Raw genomic sequence first — 10,170 nt, forward strand, 5'->3', positions numbered from 1 at the left:
CATTCGGGCAAGGCCGCTGCTACAGGAGCCAAGCCAAGTTGTCTATATAAGAAGAAGGAGAAACCAGGAATAAGGACACTCAATCAAACAAACAAATGCAAGCACAAACTCTGCTCAAAACCAGATTTGCCTTCAAAACAAAGCTGTAGTCAGCCTTCATCCCCCTCGGGATAACCCTCTCTTCAACCCTTTGTAATAGCTATGCTACCTTGTTCAACCTTGCTGTAGTATCGATTCATCTTTTGTAATCTCTCTCTCTCCCTCTAAACTTTCAAACCTTTGACAAAACTACAAAGATAGGAACCTGCAAGACGAGCAACCTTACCCGATAAGGTTTAACCTTGCCCGACCTTCTTTGCTTTGTTTTTGTCTTTTCAATATGTTGTATACCTACAGTTATATGCAAGTTATTTCTAGCAATATGACTATTAAAAGGCTTTCTCAGTACTTGAATCCGATTTGAATATATCGTCAGTGTTCAAACCAGATCCAAGTTCTAAGCCCTCGGGCATGTAAATCTGATCAGTTAAAAGTCCTTGGCCTCAAGGCAAAAAAAAAGAACCTTATGTGGACTTAACCCATCCACGACAGTCCTTGATAAACGAGAAGTCCGAAGTTACTTGGGGCGCAAGTAATCAACCTACCCTCTAGTTTTCCTTCTATTATATCATGATTACCATAGAAAGCTTGAGCATGGAATGGATTCTAATGGAAAGCCTCAAGGCCTACACCTAAGGCCCCACAAAGGCATCCATTTGGATTCATTCCGTTCAGCGATCTAAAGAGTCTGAGTATAGGAATGAACTCTGATAGGAAGCCTCAAGGCCTACATCTAAGGCCCCACAAAGGCACCTATTTGGGTTCATTCTACTTCTTGGACTCGGGTAATCAGAAGTATAATAGTTAGAAAACTCCGGCAATCACGAGAACAAATATGATGTGTTCAAGCATTGGTTTAGTTATTTATGGGAAGCCTCAAGGCCTACACCTAAGGCTCCACAAAGGCACCTGTTATAACTAACACGGTTTCTTGGATACATACATACATGCAACTAAAGCAATATCCATTTTACATCTGCCATGCTAAAGATGGCAGTGGCACGCCTGAGCACCTAAATGTTAACCTTGATAGGAAGCCTCAAGGCCTATATCTAAGGCCCCACAAAGGCACCTCTCAAAGTTAATGCTGTCCTTCTCTTTCAGCCTTGCCCGAAGAGCCTTGCCCGACGAGTCTTGCCCGACGAGACTTGCCCGACGAGACTCACCCAACAACGCCCAACAGCGAAGCAGAAGCCCGACAGCAGCCCTCAACCGGCGCCAACCTCCAGGGGAGCTGTGTGCTCGTCGGCCAGGAGACATCCCCGACGGAAATTCCTGACGCGAACAGAGTGCCAACTCCAATCAACAAACCACTACCCATCAACCTTAACATCCTGATGTTCTCCGACTGTGATTTAGAGGCTATTCACTCTCCTCATGACGACGCTCTTGTCATCAATCTACATATCATTAATGCTATGCTTAGCTGAGTTTCGATAGATAACAAAATAGAAGTAAGTGTCATCTTTAAAGGTGAAGCCAAAATATAAACATCATCAACAACATCAACAAAGAGAGGCCTACTCTCCAAACCTTCTATGGGGCCCTAGTCCAAACCCTACGAACGATGGAACTGGCAGTTCAGGCAAAATCGTACAACCGCCTGGTGACTTTCCATGTTATGGACTGCTTAACTCCTTACAACGCCATTCTCGGATAAAATTGGTTGCACAGCATGGAAGCCTTCCCCTCAACCTATCACAAGTTGCTTCACTATCGTGCCCTAGTTGAAATTTACAAAGGGCGGAACATTAGAGAAGGCAAGGAAAATGGCAAATCAACGTAAAAAAAGCAAAGCTTGTGAATTTACGATCACGGCATAACAATTAAATAATAATTTATAGCTTAGACGTTTGTATAATCATGCCCAGCCCATGCAAATTCATGCATATTTATCATGCCAAGCCATGTTATGACATTAACCTTGTACATAAATCTCGTCAACCATGTTAATGTTAAAGTGGGCCTAGGCCACATACCGAGGCTTGCAAAGTGGATTGTGTTGTGAATGGTTATGGAAGTTTACTAGGCCTACATGGAACCATGGTTGTGGAAGACTTTAAGCAGCTTGGGAGTACCAAAAGTTCAATCCCATGATTTTTTGTCTCACATAAGAAAGTTTGAGAGAAAAAGACCAAACTTTCTTTTTCCCTTTCATTTACATACTAATAGGACACTTAGGAAGCAACCAAAACCCAAAGCTGAGCTACCTAAATCATAACAAGATCATGTTCAACATATAGCCACGCACCTCATTAAAAGATAGAGAATGAACTTTTCCCTTCTAAGCTTACACAGAAAAATAAGGAGGAAAGTTGCCAAAAAAGAGTATGTGGAAACTGGTGCTGGAAGAGGACACTCTGGGTAGTGTGCTTAACTGAGGCTTCACGAAACTAGTAACATTCTTCAATGTTATACTAAAGATGGACTCTATAGTTGCAGCCATAGAAATGAGAAGAGAATACTTAGCAAAAACAGGAAGAAGGAAGGAAACCAAATGATTCCTTACCTAGAACTTAAGAGAATCCCTACACCTATAAGTTAGGAAAAGTCCACATGATGAAGGAGGAGGAACAAAGGAAAAGGAAAACTAAGACAAGATTGCACCAAGCAGGGCAAGCTTTCTCTGAGTGTAGGAAACCCCTATTCTTGAGGAAGAACATTTCCTTACATTCTAATGATTTCCTTAAGTGTTCCTTAGTCTCCAAAAATATTATCAGAGTATTAAGAACCCTAGATTAGCTATTCTTAAACCATGCAAGCAAACACAAGTTTTCTCTCACATGCTAGTGAACATTTAGCTTACATGCCACGCTTCACTTAGGAAAGTTAAAATGTCATAATTATTCAATCCTTGCTAAATCGGAGTCATTGATTCAACTGGATACTTCCTAAAATGTGCTAATTTTTTTTAAGTTTTTCAAGACTTGGTGCTGGAAATGAATCAAATAAGCTGAGAGTTTCCAACGAGGCCCAATCCAAGAAACCCATATTGTTGTTATGGTTTAACCTTATATCCAGTTGTGAAATCGTGATTCGTCGAGAAGAGGGGTGAAGTTTAAAAGGGTAAAAGTTTCTGGCTCTTTTTTTGTCGCACTCCACAAAAACACATTCAGCTACGCAAACTCATCAAACACTTCCATAACCTTGTTCATGTCTCTAGATTTAGAATACAATTCAATCAACGCAGAACCCATAAACATATTCAATGCAACCTTGTTATGCTTCTTTCACAAACCCATGTATTATTTTCCCATATGCGAGTGTCATTAACCTTGCACACGCCTTCAAAGCAATGGGAATGGCGAAATTATTAGGCTTTTCATCGGTGCTTCATGGCTCATATATCATGATATGGAAGAGACGTAAGGTATTTTCCCATCAATACTCTCTACAATAGCTCATGAGCTTGTCATTCCAAATAGAGACAGTTATGTGAGGCGTTTCGTCAAACACCTTGTGGGCATGGAGAATAATCCAGCTTAAGAATAAAAATTCCCAAATTCAATCATGCAACCTTCACTCAAGCTTAGAAGATTGTTCAAGTCCCCCGTAACAATCCAAAGGTCATTGCTAGCTTTAAGTAAAGATATATCTCAAAAACTACAAAATCACAATCAAATCGTAATATAGGAATTTCAACATGATAATATTTTTTTTATCTGCACACTGTAATAGAAAAGATGATGCTTAAACTATGAAAAGAATTCTTCATCTTAGCCATGTTCTCCTCCACCATATGGCTATAGCTATGCCCGTACATTAACATCGACATTGCCATTGACCTTTTCCTCATCATTCCCATTCCTCATTGATGTTAGCAAAGTTGGATAAGAGTAAAGACGCACCACCAAAAAAGAAAAGCAAAGGAAGGGAGTTGCTAGCTCTCTCTCCCTGCCTCTCTCTCTCCCTATCGCTCTCTCTTTCGCTTTCTCTGAGATTTGTTCTTTTTTTAAGTGAAGCAAAAATGCACCATTCCACTTAAGGGTTTTATTTCTTTCTCTAGGTCCAAAACACACAATTTTGGCTTGGGTTTTTCATAAACAAAACTGCCTTGCGCAACGCGTGCACAATAGGAACAGAAAACAGAGCTTCGTTTCTGGTGAGAGAAATGGTGGGTGATCGCTCCTAGGCTTCATTTTCGGTGAGGGGAGAGCGGCCACCCCTCTTTGCGCCTCTGTAGCTTAGCCCCTACCTATATCAACAGTGATAACTGAATCCTAACCTTGTGTTTACTGTGTATGTGGACTAAAAGACGACGCCTATCACAACGACTAAAACGTTTCACGTTGACAATTCTACACCAAACAAAGTAAGCTGAAAATGAGGGGGAAGAGACCAAGAATGATTTTCAAGAAGATTGATACCAACCCAAAGCCAAAGCATAGGCCAGCGACATAGAATTTTTCTTTGATCTTTGCGCATATCTATGGAAGAAAAATCATAAAAGAACGAAATATTGCACCAACTCTCACAACATTAATAGATGTGTGTATAAATAGGAACCAAACTAGAAATCTTGTCAATTTACCACCTAGGATACACTTCAATTAGAAATTCAAACAAAACTCTATCGTTTTTTGAACACCTTAACACTTTTCCATGCATATTTTCACCACTTCAAGACCTGTAGACGACTTGGTGTAAAAATTACTTTAACTATGAATTGTTATCAAAGAAGCAGAAAACTTTAGTCAATCATATTCTTAGCTTCACTTATTTATGGGTCTTCAAGCGAAAAAAATTACCTTTGGAAAATTGCTCACATGCATTGCAAAAAATATGTTTTGATGAAGTTTTCATAAAACATAAAATAATAATAGAGGGGGCACATCATCATATATATTAAAACTCAAACAGGGTGGGTACTGTGGATGACCAGTGGGTGGACCATTTTGCCCCTCGCTTTTTCCTCTGTTTTCCTTGCTGTTACCTTCATTGTGCAGTCGAATGACTGTTCTGCCCTTTTCATCCACACATTCACCATCGACCCACTCTCTATTTCGGTTGTATGTTCTAAGGTTTTTTGTTTGTTTCCGTTGCTCTCACTGATCTCTCTTCCACCATTCTCGAACTCGCATTCTCTCGCTGGTGTCTCACGGATTTTGGTTGGCTGCGCACCTATCAGACCATGAAAACCATTGTCAATCAAGCCTCTATTTCGACTGCATCCTCTTAATTTTTGTCATGCTCTCGCTGATGGGCTTAATTTTTTTTTGCTTCGTTTTGCTCCTCACATTGGTGTTCAGAAAATCCAGTTCTCAAGGTTCAGAATGAAAAGAACCCCTTTAAAAATGGATTTCGATTATGATCTTGTGATTACTACGATCACAAGTATCAAGAAATGGGACTAAATGTAATAAGTGAGTTAGGTTGAAGGGTTATTTTGCTATTTGTAATTCTGTAGGGAAAGTTTGTTCATAATTTCTGTTTTGTATTGCCTTGTGGCAGGTTTCACATATGTATTTGGCTACCTATAAAGCCATATATTCTCTCACTTCGAAAGGTTAGAAAAATATAATACAATTTTACCAAATTTGCTTCTGTTGTTCCTCTCATCTTCCTCCATAACCATATATGATCTTACAAGCAGGTTAAGGTCTGACCTCGTCGGATTTGGGTGTTATCATTGGTATCAGCCTCTGGTCCTGGTTCCCTTCCATGTATGCCCCTGTGCTACTACCACTACTCGTCTCTCTGCAATGGATGGCCATGTTGCTGCGCTCAAAAATTCCGTCACTTCCCTTCATACCTTTGTGGCTTCCTTAGCTTCACTTCCTTCCTTGGTTGATAATGCAATGGTGGATACTCTACTTTAAGCATTTCCATCGCAAGCTGCAATTTCGACCGGGCGGCAGTGACCTTTTGGGTCCCGGGGTTACTGACTGCTCTGATCATCGTGTCGCTGCACCAGATCCATGTCATCCGGGTCCGATTCATGTTGGCGATGTTCAACCGCCACGATCGCCATGGGTCCAACGCATGGAGCTTCCTTGTTTTGTTAACGGTGAGGATTCGCTCGCTTGGATCTACAAAGCCAAGCAGTTCTACTCTTTTTACAACACTCCGGCTGCTCATCGTGTGTTTACTGCTTCCTTCCATTTCGATGGGGAGGTTTTGCAATGGTTTAAATGGAGAGATTGTTTACATACCACGCCAAAATGGAAGGAGTTCACTCAAGCCCTGTGCCTAGAGTTTGGACCACTTGAGTTTGAGGACACCGCTGAAACACTCTTTAAATTACACCATACAAGTACTTTGAAGGATTACATCTTTGAATTTAGGCATTTGGCTAATCGTACTCTTGATATTAGTCATGTGTTGCTTAACAGTTGTTTCCTATGAGGTTTGAAATGAGAGCTTAAATTTGATGTCAAATTGTTGAAATCGACTATTGTGCATGATGCAATTGCAATTGCTATCCAATTAGATACCAAACTAAATGAGTTTAAGAATAGTCAGGCTAAATCCTCTTCTGTGTTGAAAAATCAGTTGGTACCTTCCCCTGTTACTCATCACACTACCCTTTAGAACAGGTAATTTGGCAGTAAAAAAAAATTGACCCCTGAAGAAGTTCGAAGAAAGAGGGAGCGAGGGGAGTGTTGGTTCTACCAGGATAAATGGACCACAGGTCACAGATGTGGTTTAAAACAGCTTATGATGCTGGATTTACTGGATGGATAAGTTGATGTTCTTACTGAAGAACAGGTAGAGGCTCCTGAGTTGCATCATATGGCACTTAGTGAGTGTGCCTTTTATGGTACCACTGCGAGCTAAACACTACAAACTATGAAAATGGACGGTCTGTTGCAAGGTCATTATATTAAGATATTATTAGATTCAGGGAGTACTCACAATTTCGTGGACTCCAAGCTCCTAAAACAATAGGGTTATCATGCTCAGTTCACAAAGCCTTTTGAAGTCATGATTGCATATGGGGGACAAGTGCGTAGTTCAGGATGTTGTAAGGCTATGCCTCTGTCGTTGGGGGGGTTATAAGTGTACGGTGGACCTTTATGCTTTGCCATTAGGTGGATGTGATGCAGTGTTGGGTGTACAATGGCTCTTTTCAGTGAGCCCGATTTTATGGGACTTTCAGTCATTAACTATAGAGTTTTCCAAGGACGATCAGAAGTTCAAGTTGATTCATAGTCCTCCATAGGTTCCATTCATTCAAGAACTATCTTTGCAGCACATAGACAAGGAGTTTCACAGTTCTAATCTTGGTATATGCCTTTATTCATTGGAGAATAATAAGTTGGAGGTCAGTGATCTTAATTCTCACCAATTGCTGGAGTTACAAGGACTGTTGAGAGAGTTTGAAAACATCTTTGTGGTACCTACCAAGCTGCCACCTTCGAGATCGCATGATCATTCTATTTCCTTAGCCCATGGGGTTAAACCTCTTAACTTGAGACCCTATCATTATGGTCCCATTCAAAAAAACAGAGATTGAGAAAGCTGTGAAGGAACTTTTGGATGCAAGATTTATACGGGCAAGCCATAGTCCCTTTTCATTCTCTGTACTATTAGTCAAGAAGAAAGACGACACTTGGAGAATATGCATTGATTATAGGGAATTGAATGCTCTCACAATCAAGGACAAATACCCTATCCCTCTCATTGATGATCTGTTGGATGAATGGCATGGTTCTAATTATTTTTCTAAGCTCGATTTGAGGTCGAGGTACCATCAGATATTAATGAAACCTGAGGATGTGGGAAAGACAACCTTTAGAACTCATGAGGGTCACTATGAGTTTTTAGTGATGCCCTTTGATCTTACTAATGCGCCAACAATCTTTTAGAACTTGATGAATGACTTGTTTAAACCATTCTTAGGAAGTTTGTGCTTGTTTTCTTTGATGATATACTCATCTATAGCACATCTTGGCAGTAACATTTGACACATTTAAGGGAAATATTCAAAGTCCTGCACCAGAATCAGTTGTATCTTAAGAAGTCTAAGTGCTCATTTGGTCAAAGTAGTGTGGAATACCTTGGACATATAGTATCTAAGGAGGGGGTGGCTGCTGATCCATCTAAGCTCAGAGCAATCTAGGAATGATCTCAACCAAGAAATGTAAAGGAGTTAAGGGGGTTTTTTGGGGCTTACTAGGTATTATCGAAATTCATTCCAGACTATGAAAAGGTCTGCCAACCCTTGTATTATCTGACTAAAAAAGATGGTTTTGATTGGAATAATTCGTCTACTGAAGCCTTTGAACAACTCAAGAGAATTATGTCTTCACCACAGGTCTTAGCACTTCCAGATTTTACTCAAACTTTTGTAGTAGAATGTGATGCATCTGGAAATGTTATAGGGGCTATTTTGCAACAAAATCGAAAGCCAGTTGCATTCTTTAGTCAAGCACTTGAGCCTAAGAATCAGGCACTTTCCACTTATGAAATGAAGCTTATTGCCATAGTTCATGCAGTAAGGAAATGGCAAAATTATTTGCAAATGAGGCACTTCATTATAAAAACTGACCATAGTAGTTTGAAGTACTTTTTGGAGCAGAGAACCAACACTCAATTCCAGCAAAAATGGGTATCTAAACTCCTCAGTTTTAATTATGAGATCCAATACAGAAGTGGAAATGAAAACACCGTTGCAGATTCTTTATCTTGAATTCCAAATCATCATGATATTGTTCCTGAGGACACTATGGTATTAACTGCCATCTCTTACCCTTACTTTGGGTGGATGGATGAATTAAGAAGATATAATGAGAGTGATGCTTGTATTGTGGACAAGATCAAGGAGGTCACTGCATACAAATTCAAGGACACTACAAACTCTGCCTTAGCGAAATATTCTGTTGATAATGGCTTTTTATGCTATAAGAAGAGGATAGTAATTAGCCCAAATTCCCTGTGGAGAACCAAGCTTATGGAGGAACACCATTGCACTCCAATAGCAGGTCACCAAGGTGTAACTAAAACTTATTAGAGAATCAAAATGGGATTTTATTGGCAAAGGATAAAAAGGGATATAAGTGGCTAAATGTGCCCTATGCCAACAAAATAAGTTTGAGACCATTACACCACCTGGATTGCTACAACCCTTACCTTTACCACAAAGGGTTTGGTTTGATATTAGTATGGATTTTATAGTGGGACTACCTAATTGCAAGGGCAAATAAGTTATCATGATCATTGTGGACAGGCTCTCCAAGTATAGCCACTTTATTACACTTGCTCATCCCTGTTGGAAATGTGCCCTAAAACCAATCATATGATGATACTTTACGGACATTTCACATGTTAAACTAATCTAGTTTAATATAAAGGGCAAAGATTATTGTTTGAGCCGTCTCATATAAATGTTATACGCTTAAACGATAAGTCCAAGGAATATGTGATTGGGAGAATGCGATCTAAAGAAGTTAGATTCATGAGACCATTCTTTCGTAGACACATCCTAAACGTTCCTGATCATAGGATTGCCAATTGGGCATTGACAGTCTGTTAAGATCAGTACGTGCTGTGTCTTCTCTCAGGGAGAGTGACTAGTCTCGAGTCATTGGTGTGTGTGACATCAAGCCAAGCATGTCGGTGCTCAATAATGAATGAGTCCACTGAACACGATCAATGAGGAGTTCTCATACTCATGTCACATGAGAACTCATGGTTGGGATAATGCAAAGTAGTCATTTGACCTGAGGCATCATAGTTGTCTTGTGGTTAAGTCCTTGATCTTTGATTATGTCAAAGTCATTCCATCAGGAGGGTGTCCACGGCATCGTCGGGGTTAAGCCACTTAGCCATGGAGGCAAGTGAATGCGCAACAAGGGATCTCTAACCTTCAAACCGTTTAGGGGAGAATACTCTATGATATGATTAAGAATCTCTGGCCAGAGTATGAATGAGATTTAGGAAGTCGTTCCAAATCACATTCAAGGTAATCATATAAGCACACGAATCACATTGGATAGTAGACATGAATAAACTATCAAACCAAACAATATGGTCAAGAGTATTGTATTAGAGAAAGACCGTATTGCATTTGTAATCCTAAACTGAATAGGTTCTCCACCTCTTCTGATTAGCTTGGGTAACCATGATATG

Source organism: Malus sylvestris, chromosome 3, assembly GCF_916048215.2.
Source record: "Malus sylvestris chromosome 3, drMalSylv7.2, whole genome shotgun sequence".
NCBI lineage: Eukaryota > Viridiplantae > Streptophyta > Magnoliopsida > Rosales > Rosaceae > Malus > Malus sylvestris.